At 42.7% G+C, this 19,913-nt stretch overlaps 1 long non-coding RNA gene across 1 annotated transcript in view; it reads right to left on the reverse strand.

The window, feature by feature from the left end:
- Window positions 1-19,913, reverse strand: part of LOC146865391 (uncharacterized) — a 200,398-nt gene that overhangs the window by 146,032 nt on the left and 34,453 nt on the right. Inside the window, exon 2 of the long non-coding RNA XR_014976628.1 lies at window positions 13,166-13,413. This is a non-coding gene — a long non-coding RNA (uncharacterized LOC146865391). The remainder of the gene's footprint in view (window positions 1-13,165; window positions 13,414-19,913) is intronic.

Consider the following 19,913-nt stretch of genomic DNA (forward strand, 5'->3'; position numbering starts at 1 on the left):
ACCTGTGCTCCACACACTTCAAACAGCACACCTGGAACTATGCAGTCCTTGAGAGTGAGTGGAAAAGTACTCATAGGATGGCTGACACTAGGGACTGGTGTGAGGAGCACAAGGCCCTGCTGGGAGTTGTGGGAAAATGAAACAGCAGGCACCAGTGTCTTGCCAGTACATTTCCATTCAGTCTCAGGGACAGCATGGTCCCAGGTGTGCTGTTTGAACTGGGTGGGAAGGTTTATGTAGGACAGAGCCTGATTGTAGATGTAGTCAGTGCAGACACTCCTCCTCCAAGGCAGCCCAACCAGACTATCAGAAAGAGTGATGTCATGACAATGAGTAAAGTGTAAATTCAAGATGTCTGACACTGGAGCCTGCAGTTTGGTTTGCACACAACTCCCACCAAGGCCTTGTGCTCCTCACACCAGTCCCCAGTGTCAGTCATCTTGCCAGTACTTTTCCACTCACTGTGAAGAAAGCACAATACCAGGTGGGCTTGTTGGGCCATGTGGTAGGAAGAGTGTTAGCTGTATCTACAACTCCCATCAGGTCTGTGCCCACACCCACCTTTCCAGGCATCTCAACCATTCTTACTGTGACTCAGCTTTCCTGTGAGTGAGTGTAATTGTGCTGGCAAGATGGCTGATGCTGATGACTGGTGTTTGGAGCACAAAGCCTTGCTGTGAGTTTGTAAGAAGTATGTACATGTTAGGAAAATGTTAAACTTTCTTTCATTGCAGGTATTTTGTTTGTCAATCTGTCATACACATCACAAGCTAACAGTAATTTTATCACTGTATCCTTGACAGTGATGTCTCTGGATGTGTGATAAGTAACATTAGTGGGCAGTTGAGTAGGTACTCACTAGACTCTTGTGCTCCTGGTATTCCATAGACGCCCTCCGGCGGAAGGATGGCACGCACCTTCTCCTCCCAGGAAGCGAAGTGCACGGATGGTGCAGGAGGGCTACCACCAGTCTGCCGACTTAGAGCGTGTTCTCTTGAAATCAGCTTCTCGATCCTCCTTTGCACATCATAGTACCAACTCCTGATATCATCCATTGTGTGCAGGCAAGGTGCTTAAGCGTTCACCCTGTTGACTATCATCTCCCACGTCCTATTTCTCTGGGACAGGGGGTCTGTTGGAGTAGTTCCCAAATAACTGTGGCTCTACCCTGACAATTTCATCTACAAGCACTTCCAACTCCTTCTCTGTGAACCTTGGCTGCTTCTTTCGGGGCATGGTGAGGGTGAAGATGGAGGTGGGGTTGAGTGTGAAGGTGAGTGAGCGAGTGAATAAGTAAAAAAGTGTGTGTTTGAGTGTCCTTTAGCAAAATAAAAATGTGTGCAAGTTGTGTGGTGGGTGAAGGTTGTGTATGAGGCAGAGAGCAGTGAATCAGTGGCTATGTATGTGTTCTCTAAGCAGTTCTGTTGTTGCAAAGGATCATAATCATCTGCTTGGCCCTTTTTATAGGTGGATTGGTGGGTGTGGCTAATGATTTAGAATTTTTTGGGAGGCGTTGCCAATGCTTTTATTGACATTATTTGACATTTTCCAGTTGTTTTTTTTGTGACACAAACCGACACGGTTCAAAAACTGTGTCGTACGCATCGTCATCTGTTCGCGGGGTAAATAAAGTCTGGAATCATGTCCGCAATGCAATATTTTATGCGTTTACATATGAGCCGGTAGCTTCAGGCTGGTTTCAGGACTGATCGGTCTAACGGATTGAATTCCGGACGAGTCGGTGAGAGTTCACATGCAAAGCATCATACTCCCTCGTTCGGGCAGCTCGCAGTTGACTCGTTTGGAAAGCATTACAAAACCGAGTCGGTAGAAAGGCTTTCCTAAGTGTTAGATTAGTAAATGGTGGTGGGTTGCCCGAGGCGTAACAAAGAGGACAAACATCAAGTCCAGAGAGATGATGGGTTGGGTTCTCCAGAGAGGGGGCGTTGTGGGGGTAAATGGAATGCACTGGGTGGGGAGCATAAGGGAAAAAAGCACAAAAATACTTCATACACCAAGCCGCGGCTGCTGCAGGTAAGAAGGGTGGGGCCGTGGGGCCAGGTGAGGCAAGATTTTGAGAAACAACCACGAGGGAAAATTAAATAAATAATTAATTATCCCTCGAGGTCGTCTCTTGAAATCCCCCCCTCTCCTGGCCCCTCCGCCTCACCGCTCTTACCTGCAGTGACCGCGGCTGCATACACCTCAACAAGGCAGGTTATAGTAGTTAAGGACTCAGTGGTCCAGCCAGAGAGTCCTGAGATAGGATAGGTAAGATGACCATTCAGATTCTAACCTGGAATGTCAGCGGTTTACGCACAAAAGGGAGAAGGGAAAAAATCCTGCAATATCTTAGGGACTCCCTGGTGCAAATAATAATCCTGCAAGAGACTCACTTAGTAAAGAGTGAGTGTATGGAGATCTTTGAAAAATTAACGTGGGTTCAACAAATGGTATGCACTGACCAGAGTGCAAATATAAGATGAGTCGCAATAATAATTAAAAAACAGGTGAAGGCACTTAAAATAGCTTCTGTGGTTAATAAGAGCGGTAGGTGGATTATTGCTAGAATTAAACTGCTGGAGAATCTAGCAACTTTGGTAGGATATTAAGGTCTGAATTGTGATGATCCTGAGCCACTAAAAGAAGTCTTAAGCAATATGCTAGATCTCCCAGTTCCAGTAATTATGGCTGACGATTTTAATATGGTACTGGATCTAAAATTGGACAAATCTAAAAACAGTAGAGCAATAGCCACCCCCAAATCACGGATATATCTTCAGACGATGATGAAGCAAAGCAGACTCTGTGATGTCTGGAGGGATAGGTCGGGCCATTCGCTAGGTGCTTCTTATTATAATAAAAAGTACGGACATAGATCTAGAATCGATTATTTCTTGGTTAGCCTAAGCCTGAGAGATGTTATTCAAGACATTTGTTATCTAACTGCTCACCTGTCTGATCATTCGGGGGTTACTTTGGAAATGGAATTAAAAAGTAGATCTTCAGGAAAAAATGGACTTTAGATCCGACTATACTTACTGATATAGACAAAATGAATTATTTTGCAGAGACACAGAAGAATTCCTAAAATACAACATTGGGTCTGCCTCCATTGTAGTAGTTTGGGATACGCTTAAGGCCTACCTAAGGGGTCGAATCCCGATTAGGCTCTGTTTCAGAAGTAGGAGGTTTAGAGAGGAGGTCAACCGGTTATAAACTGAAATGAAGACTTTAGAGGCAGGTTTTATTGGTAACCGGGATTATGAGATTAGGCATATGGATGAGGAAAAGTTATGCACCCTCAAAGAACAACTAGATACAATCTTGCAGACTCGGATCATAAAGCAATGGGAGGCTAGTAGGTTGGCCCATTTCAAATATGGGGAAGGAGCTGGAAAACTGCTGGCTTGGAAGGTAGAAGCAGATAAAATAGAAAGTTGATGAAAGAAATAGAGGGCTCACAGAATGAGGCTAAACTAACCACTGAATTAGAAATAGAGGGAGCCTTATATGAGTACTTTCAGAAGCTGTACACCGAAGAGAGGGCAATCACTGAGGAAGAAGTAGTTCAGCGGTTGGACACGAACATAATTAAATCTCTAGACGCAACTTAACAGAACTTTTTAGATCAGAAAATTATTCAGGAAGAGGTTAAGAAAGTCATGCAGTAAAGTAAAGGGGGAAAAGCTGCAGGGCCAGACGAGATACCAATAGAGCTATATATAAACTTGGGAGAGGTACTAATTCCTTTCATGACTCTGATGTTCAATGAGATTTTGATAACGTTTCACAACTGCCCATGTCCTGGGGTGAGGCGATAATCACACTGATGTTAAAACCAGGGAAATACCCCGCTAGCTGTGAGTCTTATAGGCCATATCTCTGCTCAATGCAGACTATAAGATCTTTGCAAAACTCTTAGCAGATAGATTAAGTATAGTAGCAGGAGCTATGATACACAGTGATCAGAAGGGTTTTGTTAAGGGCAGATACTTACATGAACTTACATATAGCCTCATAGGTGCGATCGACCTGGCTACCGCTCACTCATTTCCTTTAGCAGTTGTGATCCTAGACGCCACCAAAGCTTTCGATAGAGTAAATTGGGTATAGTTGGCGGATATTTTGGAAAAGTATAATCTGGGAGAGAATTCCCGTAAGGTCAACCAGCTAATAAATGAGGATCCATCAGCAAGAATGTTAGTAAATGGAAATCTGACTGAGCCTTTTAATATATCTAGAGGCACTAGAAAGGGCTGCCCTTTGTCTCCTCTCCTCTTTAACCTCTATATAGAGCCTTTTGCACAAAACCTGAGCTGCCGCAAACATTCCATGCTTTGGATCTGAAGGGTAGGAGAAAACGGCAGCACTCTACGTCGATATTTAATGGTTTATACCTCAGACCTCTCTGCTGCCTTGCCAGTTATATTCCAGGGTGCTTCAGAGTTCGGTAAGGTGTCAGGGTATGTAGTGAACGCCAAGAAAACAGAGAGAATGACATGGAATCTAGAAGATGGAAATGTTCAGATTAAAAAAGAAATTAGATATTTGAGGTTGAAGATCGTACAGGATATGGATAAAATTCCAGAAGTAAACCTGAATAACGTTGTAAGAGAATGTACACGGCTAATGAAGAGCTAGATAAATCTCCCTCTGTCAATCTTTGGGAGGGTGAATCTGGTTAAAATGATGATACTGCCCAAAATCATCTTTTTATTTAATGCAATCCCCTTGCACTTTGAAAAGCCAGTGATCAACAAACTCCAGCAGGCCATCAACTCATATATCTGGGCCTATACGGGCATAAGAATCTCTTTGAAGAAGTTGTGGCACAGAAGGGAGAAAGAGGGTCTATCCCTCCCAGATTTCCAATACTATGCATTGGCTTACCAGCTGACTCATTCTAGAATGCTGTTAAAATCTCCAGACTGCTCTGACCTGGGATCCATGTTTTCCGCCTTGCTGAAGGGGGCTGACATAGATACAGCTCGCCTCCTATTCAAGTTTGGGGACTCAAAATATTCCAAAAAGATTAGACTCAAAGTGCTACAAGTGATGGCTAAAACATGGGCCAGCATTAGACGGCTGACAGGCTTAGGGTATTATTTGAACTTAAACCACCATGAAGAAGGAGCGCCAATGTGATCACAATATTAACAATTAAATACTGAAGTCCATAAATAATCCAGTTCCAATGCAAGCTTTCTTTTTACTGTATCCAGTCTTTTATTAATATACGTTGACTTTTTCATCTTCTTTTCATTCAAAAATAGTTCTTCAAGAAGACATTCACAAAATATATGATTAAATGTACACTCCACAGCCTACGTGTTTCGTCCCTCTTGGGACATCATCATGGCTGTAAAGAAAAGAAACATGATAAGGAATTCTGTACTCCGATGCCTTACTTCAACAAGTGCTTAATTACTCTCTAGTTTTCTACATTTCCACCAAAAACTATAAATACCAGTGTTTGGTGAAACGGAAACCTGCCTATATACCACACTATAAACTGATTTTTACATTCATGTACCTGCCTATATAACAATCTACTTCACAATCAGTCCTTGACAAACCAACAAAAAGGTGGCAAAAATACAAATCATAATCTACATTCCAACAAATTTCTGAGAACAACTTTATCAAAACACATTTAATACTTCTTCTTAACCCTGAATATCCCTTTGAATTACTATTCAACTTCGTACCTTTAAAAATTGATTCGTCCTTAAAAGGATGGAATATATATATGTGTAATATCTTTGTCGGTATCCTGCTGTTCCAAATTTCTATTCCCGCTCATAGATCCAACTGTACCACTCTCTGTGAATACAAAGCTTTCCATAAGGTTAATGGGAAATGGACTGCCTGTTTCCCACACAAAACATGTTATCCTGTTTAATCATATTCCTTATATGATCTCACCTTGAGTCTTTAATCTGATGAATTTATATTATGGGCTTCCTCCCTTCATTCTTCAATGTTATGCCATCTATTGAATATCTCACTGGTACCTATTATGTGCAAACAAAGCTAAATTTTAATCTGCCCATATTACTTAAATTTCAACGCTCTTGGATCACTTCCTTAATTAACTCACCTAAATTAAGGCTACTTCTGATGTTCCACCATACAGAATCATAATTTTCTTTACAAAAACGAAGTGCCTCTATCCGTGAAAAAACAAGCTATTGTGAATGTTCTGTAAAATGCCTATATCTCCTGCCTTCATTCACCACCCCCTCCTGAGACATTCCTCTCTCTTATTCACGATAAGATGTCCCTAGTCAGTCTCTTCAATTAATGTTCAGTCTTCTCAAATTTTCAATGTTAAATTCAAAGCACCTGTAGAGTGCAAGGAGACAACCCTTTCAGTCACTAGCCAGCCATATACTATATTAGTTGATTATTCTACTCTTAATTCACTCACCTCCATGAGTCCACTATCTTAGAACTATGGTCCAAAAATATCCAATTTCTATTTCCAAGTGTCTTGTTATTTATCAATAGCGTCCCATCTGTATTCAAAATAAAAATACAATAGCCCTTTTTCTATACTTGTAACTTAGCCCGATATCCGGCAATCGACAATCCCGTGTTTTAGAAAGCCTCTCACCTTTTAAATACTAAATTTGCTGTGTATCCTCCTTCCTCGACAGCCTGGCCCGATAAATTCCGCTGCGAATGCTAACCTTGAAAATTACCGCTTTTAAATCCCTATCATCCAATCGTAATCCCGCAATTCACGTCCTAATTGCAAACAATTGCTCCGCCCATGCGCTCATCTCGGTCGGCTACACAGTACATCCAGTATCCTTTCCATTAGCTGCCTGAAATACAAAGTAGTTTATCCTGGCCTTGTGTGTCGTCCAATCACTTTCACATCTTTCAAGCCTTCTACCCGTTTCCTCTCTGGTCTGCTCACATTATTGTTTATCCGGATCATCTCTTGCCCTGCCAATCATAGTGAAGCTAACTTTTCAACCTCCTCCAATCAGCTTGTCATATCCCTCTACCTATCTCCTCGCGTTTTAAACATCCCCGCACGTCCCGCGCTAATTCTCCCAATTGTCAAAAGCCCCGTCTGTGTTTATTTTCCATAGTTTTTAACAATTGTGGCAATTATTAAACTGACCTGTGCGCTGTTGTCGTGATTATCTTTTACACCGCTTCCTACTATTTCCATGCGGCATTAAAAAACGTCGACCTTCCACTTCACCGTTTTAAAAAAAGTTGCAATTATTGCTCAGACCCCTATATTAAGTCACGATTATCTTACACCCCATTACTTCTTGTTTCCACGCTACCTTAAAAAAACTCAGCCTTCCATTTCCCATCACTAGTCGATAAGTCCAAACAAAAGACAATACTCATGGCCTCTATTGCTTTCTGTATAAATTCTTGTCTCCGCGGAGGTGTACGCGCTCCTCTAACCCAATTCTATCTTGAAATCATCTCCTGTCAATAAGTACCTATCTCCATCCTTTTTGCTTTACATTATACTAACGCTACTGCGAACAATATCTAACGTGACATCCACCATAAATACCATCACATGCAAATTTACACAAAATTAGTCAATCCAATCGCTTGTTTTTACCCTTCACTCCACTTATACAAAGAGTACCCAAGTTCAGACATTCTGAACAACCAGATTTAACCATAATGATCTGTTCACAACTCAATATTACTCCAGAAAATAGTGCAATTCAGAGTCCCTGTTCAATCCCAAAGTGACTGCTCTACAACGACTAATCCACCTCGCTTCCTGTTTTCTAATCATTAGTTCCCAGTCACCTCCTTTGGTCCTAGGAACTATTTTATGTATTCCATGAAACTTGAACTCTTTTAATGTACTGTGTTTTTCCATTATGTGCTGGTAAATGAGTGATTTAAGATCTTGATCTACTATGGCCTGTTTATGTTCCTGAATCCTGATTTTCAGATTTCTTTTGGTGCTACCAATGTAGATTTTACTACATGCACATTGTATTAAGTAAATGACACCCGTACTGTTACAATTGATAAATTCATTAATTTGATAGCACCTATCTGTATTGTAACAAAACTTTAATTCGATTGATGCCCAAGTTACAAATACTACATGAACCACAAATATAAAAACCTTTTGGCTGCTGCGGTATCCAGTTAGTGTTAATTCCTATTGTAGGTTCAATGTAATTCCTCATTATCATACTCCCTATGGTAGGGCTCCTTCTGTAAATTATTCCTGGTTTATCTCTGATTACATTCACTAAACCGGGAACCCCTTTAAGAAAATGCCAGTTTTTTCCCAGGCCTCTAAAAAATATTGTCTTTTTGGGTGCTGAATGTGGTCACAAAAGCCAATCGTTGATTGGATTGTGACCTGTCCCTCTGCACCAGTGTGGTCTCTCCCTTGATGGACATGACTTTATTTCTGGCTCTTTCTAGGTTTCTTCTCACATAACCTCTATTTAGTAAGCTGTGATTTAATTTATCCAGTTCTTCTCTAAACCCACTTTACGAGTTGCAGTTCCTACGGATTCTTACCATCTCCCCAAACGGTATTCCATTAATTACTGATGCCGGATGGGCACTGGCAGCACTTAAAATCGAGTTGGTAGCCGTACTTTTTCTGTATAACCTACTCTCAATAGAATCACCTTCCAGGAATAATTCTACGTCCAAGAACTCTATTCTTTCATGATGGTGATTCATTGTAAAGGTTACATTAAAATCATTTTGATTTAAGTATTCAAAATATTCAATCAAATCAATCTTTGTTCTTCTCCATAACAATAGAATGTCGTTTATGAAACGACCGCAAAACAGAATGAAGTCCATCCATTTAGCTGCCCCTCTGCTCCAGGCATGCTCCTTCTCAAACCAGCTCATGAATAGATTGGTGTAAGAAGGAGCAAACCTGGAGCCCATCGCTGTCCCCCTGGTGGAGCCATTCATCTTGGAACAGGAAATTTTATTTTTTTCAAAATGATCGAGCTCATCTCTACAAACATTTGAGAGTGGTCATGTAAACTCGCGCTATGACTACCTAGAAAATAGTTCAGGGCTTGTTCCCCCTTATCATTATGTATACAAGTATACATCTAGTATGACCAGACTCATGCCTGGTTCCCACTTCACATCCTGTAACTTATTTATAACATCCATGTCTCTTATATAGGATGGTAGGATTATCACCAGAGGTTTTAAAAAAAGATCCACAAATTCTGATAAGTGTTCTCTCACACTCCCAATGCTGGAGACTATAGGTCTACCCGGGGGATTCGATCTAGATTTGTGCACTTTTGGTAAAGTATAAATAAAAGGGTATGTGGGATTAGTTACTCTCAGATATTTAAACTCGGCCTCATCCAACAATCCTGATTCTTTCCAAGAAAATAATTGTTCTGAAATTTGTCTAATGGCTTCTTTAGTGGGGTTTGAGCCTAATTTTACATAACAGTTCCTATCACCCAATTGTCTGTTGATTTCCTGACAATAATCCCCTCTATTTTGTACCACAATATTCCCACCTTTATCCGCCTCCCGAATAACTATACTTTTATCCATTTTAAGATTCTTCAGGGCCCTTCTTTCTTCTTGCGATAAATTGTCCACCCTCCTCATTCTCTCCTTCCCTTTTATTTCTAAGTCTTCCAATCTATGGAACTCCTCTAATGTTTTTTGTACAAAAAGGTCAATCGCTGCAAATTGTGCTCCCTGAGGTGTGAACTTTGAGCTAGGTCGTAACCCACTCGTACAACTATAATCAGTTTCAATATTCAACATAGTAGCAATTTCCTCGACCCCAAACCGTTCACCCTCAGTCAGAGACATAAGTAATTGTACTTCACGTAACTGAGTAATGGTCATATCGGAACTTTTACTGATAGATTTGACATTGATATTTTTATCCATAACAGAAAAAAACTCTTCAATTTCAATTTTCTTGAACATCTAAATAGATCAATTTCTAGATCAGTGTAATCACATCCATGTTTGGGACAAAAAGATAAACCTTTCTTAAGAACAGACAATTCATCTTTGTTTAGGACTCTATGTGAAAGATTGATTACCTCCAACTCTTTTTCATTTCTATTCTCAGTTAGCCCACCATTCTCCATTTCCCCCTCTACTTCCTGAATTTGTCCTGGCTCCTCGTCCCCATTCTGATTTATCCTGTGTTTCCTCCTCCCCCTTCTTTTTCTCCTAACACTTTTTTCGTACCTCTCTTTATTCTTGAAATTTTCTCAAAAAAAGACGAGTTGGTAACTGGTTTGGCTCCTAGTGCCCCTGTTCCTGGTTCATCACTAGATGAAATGCTGGAACTGCTGTAATTAACTGAGCTTAATTCCCCCGTCCATCTGTAGATGCAGTTTGTTTGGGTTTCAATACTTCGTCAAAACCTCTCACAAAGGTGAAAATCCTACCCTGGCTGTAATCTCTTTCATCACGTCTAATTTTGCTCAGTTTTTTATCTTTTATTTGTAATTGATGGCGATTTATTACTTCTTTAAGAATTCCATAATTCTTTTCTATTAGATCCTTTAGACTCATATCCTGAATCTCTTTCTCTAGTTCTGCTCTTTGGCTTTTCAATTTTTCCACCTTCCTTTCCGAATTCTTAATTAGGATGTGCATCATTGTTAAAGATGAGGCATATAAATTCTCTTCCCATTCTTTGAGAAGGTCCTCGTCAAGATCATCAAAAGTAATAGGTACCAGTGAAATATTCAATAGATGGGATAACATTGAAGAATGAAGGGATGAAGCCCATAATATAAATTCATCAGATTAAAGACTCAAGGTGAGATCATATAAGGAATATGATTAAACAGGATAAAATGTTTTGTGTGGGAAACAGGCAGTCCATTTCCCATTAACCTGATGGAAAGCTTTGTATTCACAGAGAATGGTACAGTTGGATCTATGAGCGGGAATAGAAATTAGAAACAGGAGGATACACCGACAAAGATATTACACATATATATTCCATCCTTTTAAGGAAGAATCAATTTTTGAAATTACGAAGTTGAATAGTAATTCAAAGGGATATTCAGGGTTAAGAAGAAGTATTAAATGTGTTTTGATAAAGTTGTTCTCAGAAATTTGTTGGAATGTAGATTATGATTTGTATTTTTGTCACCTTTTTGTTGGTTTGTCAAGGACTAATTGTGAAGTAGATTGTTATATAGGCAGGTACATGAATGTAACAATCAGTTTATAGTGTGGTTAATAGGCAGGCTTCCGTTTCACCAAACACTGGTATTTATAGTTTTTGGTGGAAATGTAGAAAACTAGAGATTAATTAAGCACTTGTCGAAGTAAGGCATCGGAGTACAGAATTTCTTATCATGTTTCTTTTCTTTACAGCCCTGATGATGTCTCAAGAGGGACGAAACGCGTAAGCTGTGGACTGTACATTTAATCATATATTTTGTGAATGTCTTCTTGAAGAACTATTTTTGAATGAAAAGAAGATGAAAAAGTAAAAGTCAACGTATATCAATAAAAGACTGGATACAGTAAAAAAGGAAGCTTGCATTGGAACTGGATTATTTATGGACTTCAATAGTTAATTGTTAATATTGTGATCACATTGGCACTCCTTCTTCATGGTGGTTTTTATTGTATTTTCTGTGGCTTAACGGTGGGCCACGAGGAGTTGAGCGCAGGAAGGCTTAATTGAAAACGGTTCAGAATTATAAAATATCTCACTGTGCACACGGGTCTTTCCCTCATTGTTAGAAAGGTATTGAATTATTATTTGAATTTGGCTCCTATATCGGAATCTCTAGGAATGCCAGACTGCCTAAAAGACAAACTAGCCATTCCAATAAGAGAAACAGGAATATATTGCTAGGGAGATCTTGCCCAGGACGGCAATCTTATATCATGGGCAGAGCTAAAAATGAATCTCGAGGGGAAAATCGCAAAATTTAAATACATCCAATTGAGAAGTTGGGCTAATTGGAAGAGCAACTGGTGGTGAAACCTCCTGGGAACAAGGAAGTATCAATGTGATACTGGGCAATCCAAGTGGCTATAGATGGAGATTTTACATTGGCAGAAGATCTATGGGGAGATTGTTTGCCGGGAGAGCAGTGGCAGTGTATCTGGCAAGTATCGATAAGCACTTTATTCTTAATTGTTGAGCCTGCTTGGTTAAGGAGAAAACAGTTTTTTTCACTCGTTAGGGCCTACATAACTTTGAAAAGGTTGTCAAAGATGGCAAAAGGAAACCCGTCAAATATATGCAATGCGGATTAGAGGAAGCATCGGATATCCATATGTTTCAGCAATGTCCGGCTATTCTCGAATTCTGGGAGGAAGTGGGTAAGGCCATCTCAAATATACTGAGGCTGCAACTTAAGGTAAGCCCCTCGTTGATTATTTTTGGAGTAACAGATACTATTACAGGCCCGGCTAGATACTTCTTGTTTTATGCTATAATACCAGAGAGAAGGGAAATATGCTTTAAGTGGGTAGGAGGAACCTCTCCTCAACACTCAGAGTGGTTAGATTCCCTGCTCTATACATCTAAGTTTGATCTAAGGTGGAGACCCTCTAATACAAAGAAGGCATTTTGGAGCTTGATACTAAGATGGTCAGGAGAAGGGACGGGGGCTAATCGTTAGGAGGCAAAATGTTTACAACAGATTGCCCTATGATTACACCTATAAAATCTCTCTAGGCTGCTATGGTTCCTCCTTATTGTGCAGCTGCCGCTTTTTCTGGACTATGCTTGAGAGAGACTTACCCACTTGGGACAGTGCCCTTCTGTGCACATGCGTACCCGCAAGTGGGTTTTTCCCCCACGTCGACTTTTTTGGTTCCAGGGCACGGCGACTGGAGTGGACATTGTAGTTAGAGATGAATGAGGGGGGGAAAATGCATATTAAATAAGATTTAAAAAAAATTACTTTTATTCTTTAATATATTAAATATTTATTAATTTATTATATGTATATATATATATGTATATATATATATATATATATATATACATATATACACACACAATATTTTGTACTATATTTATGACATCAATATTTTTTTCTCAATATTTTTGTAATTGCCATTATAAGTAAAGGATGTAGATATTTTTGACATCGATATTTTGGTCACAATATTTTTGTATGGGGATATTTTAGGTGTCAACATTTTGTCAGTGTACCTTAGAGTCCTTGTGACAGGGTGAAGGAGTTAGAGGTAGCTGCCGGATGGGTGAATTTCTTAACAATGATGAAGAGTTCTTTGTATTTGTTGTTGCTGGCTTCAATCCTCCGGGTCAGAGCTTTCTTCTTGGTATCTTTCAGTTCATGGTGGTAGCTCCTTAGTGAGGTCTTGCAGGCCTTCCTGGAGGCGGGCTCTCGTGAGGTTCTCCATTTTCTTTCTAATCGTTTGCATCGCCCCTTGGACTCTCTGAGTGTTAAGAATAAAATATTAATTATATTTATATTTTAACCATAAGTAATATATACATATGTTAAGCAAACCTAAAGAATATCTATATATTTTTAAACTATAGGTAGTATATATATTTGTACAAAGAAATGCATATATCTAAATACATACATTTAGTCAATTTATAAATCTTTACATACTCAGGCATATTCTGTACATTTCTGTTTGAGTGTGGTGGTTATATAGGAAAGAGCCAACTCTTGAGTAGTGTCAGAAATGGGGGTCTCTAGTTGGTAATGTTTTGCACCTTTGTCCAAATAGGGAATGTTAGAAATGTGGGTCTATAGTTGGCAGAGGTAGGTACCTTTTTCCAAATAGGGACCTTTGCTTCTAGTGAGGGTAAGGGGGATACAATTCTAAAATAACCCCTGCCCACCCCCTTGGTAGCTTGGCACGAACAGACAGGCTTATCTCTGACGCAGTGTGTAAAGCATTTGTGAACACATACAGTAATACAGTGAAAACACTACAAATGGACAATACACCAGTTTAGAAAAATGTGCAATCTTTATCTAAAGCAAACAAAACCATAACGACAAAAAACCACAATACAGTAATCAAGATATGCTTTTTAAATGGTAAAACTAGTTCTGTTCAAAGCGAATTGCAGATGCAACACATTTCACGCAAAGTACCTTGGATGAGTCTCGCACACAAACAAAAACTGTTGCAGGGAAGGTGATGTGTCGGTACCTTACTATACAGTGCCTGCCATTGAGCCGGTTACTACACAGCACATTGTTGCTGAGGACAGAGATCTCCATTGCTGTATCTCTCCACAGCTTGGACTGTAACATATTAGTATATTGAAGCAATACCTTGGCGCATTGAAATGTGGCCCATCTGCACCACAGTCTAACTACCCAACAGCCGATCCAGGCAAGGAGCAGCACGCTCCAGCACCCACTAAGTTTTATAGAAACCCTAACTGCAAGCGACCAAACCAAAAGCAACAACGCTGTTCTTCATTGTCAGTTTCCACTCTGACCTGCCATATGTGATACCCCTATGTCCTCAATTGGGGCGTTAAAAACCAGGCAAATGTTATAAATTTAGTCCTGAAGATGATCCCGTTAATCAATGAGCTTGGGATCGAAACGTCGACTTTTTAAAAATAGTGCCACAAATATCCATTGTGCTTACTCGTTGTGGTCTCTATTTTGTCAAACTTGCTACAACTTCATTTATGCCTGCAAGTTGCAACGGCTCTCAGTCTTTGCCTGTAACTGTTGTTTGTCCTAAACTGTCTGCATTGTTATTCCCTTTTTCCCCCCCGCATGTTCCCCATGCTGTAGGGTGCAGGATTGTGCCCCACGATAAATGTAGTGTTTTCATTATCCTTGACCATATCCTTTAGTATCTGAAAAATAAAAATCCCCTGTCCGGCTGGACATTGGATGTGCATAGTAACCCATTGTGGTCTATATTTAATTTTATGTAAAATTTAGTGTCTGCTCAGGACCATTGTTTTCTACATATATAAGTGTCGGTACCTTACGACCAGGGAAGGTGATGCATTGGTTCCTTACTTCAAGGAAGGTGATGCGTCAGTGCCTTACTGCCATGCAGATGCATTGGTTCCTTACTGAAGGGGAGGTGATATGCTGGTTTCTTACTGCGACCTCGGTGTTCCTGCTGGTCTGGCGCCCAGATGCAATGCATGAGGATCGGGGATGCGCCAGTTCTCGATGTGGCGGTGGCAACAATGCTTGCATTGGTTTCTTCAGCCGCGGTCCCACGATGCGTTGATTCTTGCAGCCACACAGCAGAGCCTGCGTCGGAATCGGTGCGGTGATCTCGACCTTTACAGATCGATACCCTCGATGCGGCGTGCAGCGATTTCATGAGTTCCAGGCAGGCGCTGCATCGGTTTCTTCAGCGATGCATCGGAAACAGGCAAGGATGCGTTGCGCTTCTCGAAGTTGCATTACTTTCCCAGCTCCCAGCGGCAAACAGCCTCCAGAGGTCCAAAACAGCAGCAGGCACCTCTTAGCAGGTCATAAATCCCAGCCAGGTAGTTAAGGGCAGCTGATGGTGAAGTCATTGTGTACCTGAGACTTCAGATCATGAGGCAAGCTCTATTTCAAGCCCTTGGAGATCTTCCTCAAGCAGGGGACACAGCAAACAGCAACGTCCTTGTCCTTTCCGTGGCAAAAACAGCCACTGTAGGGGAACCCCAGACAGCAAACAGCAAAGGGGCAGTACTCCTCCTCAGTTTCTCCAGCTCTTCTTCTTGGCAAAGGTTCCTCTTGATTCCCTGAAGTGATCTAAAAGTCTGGGACCCTCTTTTCATAATACTAAATCCTTTGTTCTCTGTGGCAGAGAAAGTCTTTGCCCAGCCAAAACCAGTTCAGTCCTCTCTGGTGCAGCTTCCAGGCAGGAGGTGGAGACAGCATTGTCTAAGGCAGACCAGGCTTATTCAGATGTGAAAGAAATCTCCTCCCCCTGCTCTGAACACAGCCCAGGTCCTTTTTCAAAACCAGAATGTAAAAATCACCCTCACTAAAAGATGCATCTTAACATTCTGAGTTCAGGCATATCAAACTTTATTTTCCCATCTTATTCCCAGGGGCAGTTATGCTTACAAGATGTTATAAGCAAACTTCCCATTCTATCCTATGGGACAGATAGCCTTACAATAGTAACAAATGGCAGTATTTCACTATCAGGACATGCCATACACATCAGGGCATGTCCTACCTTTCCCATACACTGCACCCTGACCACAGGGGTACATTGGGTCTACCTTAGGGGTGACTGACAGGTGAGAAAGGGGAAGGTTAGGGCCTGGCAAGTGGGTGCACTTGCCAAATCGACATGGCAGTACCAAACTGTGCACAGACACTGCGGTGGCAGGTCTGAGTTACATTTATAGGTTGCTCATGTGGGTGGCACAATCAGTGCTGCAGGCCCGCTAGCAGCATTTGATTTACAGGCCCTGGGCACACACAGTGCACTGCACTAGGGACTGACTAGTGAATCAAATAAGCCAATTATGGAAACACCAATCCATAACGACAATTTACAAAGGGAGCACTTGCACTTTGGCATTGAACAGCAGTGGCAAAGTGCCCAAAGCAGCTAGACCAGCAAAACGAAGACCAACACACAGCAAAAATATGGGAGATAAAGGCATAAATTGTAGGGGAAACCCATGCCAAGGCTGTCAGGTCTAAGACGTGTCCCCTAAAGCTGAAATATGGGGATAACTACCCACCATCTATGGAGTTCTCTTCACTAAGTCGGAAAAATATGGACAGACCATCAACATTGGCGTGTTCTGTACCAGGGCGGTGTTCCACCGTGAAGTCCATCCCCTGTAAGGAAATGGACCACCTCAACAACTTTAGGTTCTCACCCCTCATCTGCATCAAACATCTGAGGGGCTGTGGTTGGTCTGAACTCAGAAGGGAGTCCCAAACAAGTAGGGCCTCAGCTTCTTCAGTGCCCAGACCACAACACAAGCCTTACACTCAATCGCACTCCACCTCTGTTTCGGTGGAAGTAACCTCCTTCTAAAGAAGGCTACAGGTTGGTCTAGGCCCTCCTAATTTAGCTGTGAGAGCAGAGCCCATACACCATGTTCTGAAGCATCTGTCTGCACCTCATATTCCAGTGAGAATTTGGGTGCCTTGAGCACGAGCTCCATGCACATGTCAAATTTCAGGGCATCAACAGCTTTTTGGCAGGCGTCAGTCCAATTCACCTTCCTGAGCTGCTTCCTGGAAGACAGCTCTGTCAAGGTCGCAACAATGGTGCCATACCCCTTGACAAATCTCCTGTAATATCCGGTTAGGCCTAAAAAGGCTCTAATTTCTGTCTGGGTCTTGGGGAGGGTTCCCAAGCCAGAATGGTGTCAATCTAGGGCTGTAAGGGCGGTACCTGGCCACTTCCTACCTGGTGTCCTAAGTACACCACTGAACCATGCCGGATCTTGCAACTGCTTGTCTTGATTGTGAGGTCTGCCCTTTGCAGAGCCGTCAACACTCCCCAGAGGGGGTGTAGATGTTCCTCCCAAGTGGCAGTGAACACTGCAATGTCATCTAGGTAGACAGCACTGAAATCCTCCACTCCAGCCAACACCTGGTTGACCAACCTCTGAAAGGTAGCAGGAACATTCTTCAACCCAAAGGGCACCACCCAGAATTGGTAGTGCCCCTCTGGGGTTAAAAATGCAGACCTCTCCTTGGCCCCATCAGTTAAGGCAATATGCCAGTAGCCAGATGTTAAGTCAAGCGTACTGAGGTTCTGGCAGCTCCCAACCAATCTATGAGCTCAATAGCGCTGGGGATGGGGTGGGCATCAGTCCTGGTGACTGAATTGAGCCTTCGGTAGTCCACACAGAACCAGAGTTCTGGCATGGCACCTGGTGCAGAAGCCTTTGGGACCAAGACCAATGGGATGGCCCAAGGGCTGTTTGAGGGCTCAATTCCCCTAGCGCCAACATCTTAGAGACCTCCTCCTTGATGCAAGCTTTGATCCTGTCAGTCACTCTGGAAATGTTGTGCTTCACAGGAGGACTGTCCCCAGTGTCCACATCATGGATACACCATTGAGTGACACCGGGGGTCAGGGAGAACAGATCAGCAAACTGTCCCAACAGTTGGTGGCAGTCACTTTGCTGTTAAGGAGTCAGAATGGGGGAGAGTGTTACACCGTTGACTGACCCATTATGTTCCTTAGCAGACAGGAGGTCAGGAAGAGGCTCTGTCTCCTCCTCCATTCCAGCATCTGTTGCTAGAAGCATGCCCACTTCGGACCTCTCCAAGTGGGGCTTAAGTTAAGGCGGTTTACAAGCAGGACCCGCAAAGGGTTCCTTGGAGACTGCAAGTCCACCAGGTAGATGACTTTACTTTTGCACTTCACTACCTCAAATGGCCCAGTCTACCTATCTTGGAGTGCACAAGGCTTCTCTGGGGCCATGACCCACATTTTGTGACCAGGCTGAAACTTGATCAGAGTGTCATTCTGATCATACCACCATTTCATCTCTTCGTGGCTGGCTTCCAGATTCGCCTGAGCGAGTTGCCTGGAGCGCTTAGTCTGGTTCCTGAAGGCCAGCATGTAGCTATATACATCCTGGGGAGGTTTACTGGGAGCTTTCTCCCAGCCTTCTTTGACCAGACTTAGAGGTCCTCTTACAGGATTCCCATACAGGAGCTCAAAGGGATTGGACCCTAAGGACTTCGGCGGTACCTCTCTGAAAGCAAACAACAGGCATGGTAAGAGAATGTCCCACCTATGCCTCCTGGGTTCACCAAGACCCATAATCATACTCTTCAGGATCCAGTTGAATCTCTCAACCAGCTCATTACCTTGGGGGTGGTAAGGAGTGGTAAACTTGTAGGTAACACAGCACTCCTGCCACATAGACTTCATATACTTGGATATGAAGTTGGTACACCAGTCACACACCACCTCTCTGCGGAACCCCACACTGGAGAAAATCCCCATCAACGCACGACCCACCAGGGGGGGATCACAGTCCAGAGAGGGATGGCTTCCGGGTACCGGGTTACATGATCTACCAAGACCAGGATGAACCTATTGCCCATGGCTGTCTTGGGATGCAGAGGCCCCACAATCTCAATAGCCACCCTCTCAAAGGGAGTGCTGACTACAGGGAAAGGTTGGAGAGGTGCCTTGCACTTCCTTACACTCTTGCCACTTGCCTGGCAAGTCAGGCAAGACCTACAATGTGTGTTAGAGTTCTTACGCCTTTCAAAGGTCTTGTCTTGCCCCATTTGCCCTGCCAAAGGCACATCATGAGCCAGACCCAGTAGGAAGGCTCTGAAGCGCTGGGGTACCACCAGCACACGGACTGACCCAGGCTCAGCAACCTTAGGCTCAATATACAGGAGAAAATTCTCCCAGTAACTCCAATGTGATCCAGACTGATCACCTGCTGCCTGGATTGCAGCCTGCTGCCGCAAACCAACAAGTGAAGGGAATTTCTGCTGATCCTGGCAGAATTACTCCCTGGAGGGGCCCCCTTACTGCTGCCAATGGGTCAGCTCAGGCAGGTCTCCCAGGTCGGCCACTTCTTTCCCTGTAGGCTCCAGGACATCCCCCTCAAGGTTTGCCTCCTCCTGGACCGTTGGAACTTCGGGGGCCGGTTTCCAGTGCCCCCTGCCTCTTATCTTTCTGGCAGGCACCTGGGCCACTCTTTCAGGCTCCAGGTCCTCTTGATCACGTTTACCAGCTGTCATAGATCGAGTAGTCGCACACGCCCACTCAGGCAGACCCAACATCTCCAAATGAGATTACGTTCCACCTTCTCCCAAGGGTAACTCACCAAATCTTTGCCTAGCAGACAGTCAACAGGCATGGCTGGCCTCACAGCTACTTTCAAGGTACCCGAGACCCCCCCCCCACTCAAAGAGAACCTGTACAACTTTGAAGAGACACTCAGAGTTGTCAGCTGCAACTACTGCGTAGAATGTGTTGGGGACCACCTG

This window comes from Triturus cristatus, chromosome 2_1, assembly GCF_964204655.1.
Source record: "Triturus cristatus chromosome 2_1, aTriCri1.1, whole genome shotgun sequence".
NCBI lineage: Eukaryota > Metazoa > Chordata > Amphibia > Caudata > Salamandridae > Triturus > Triturus cristatus.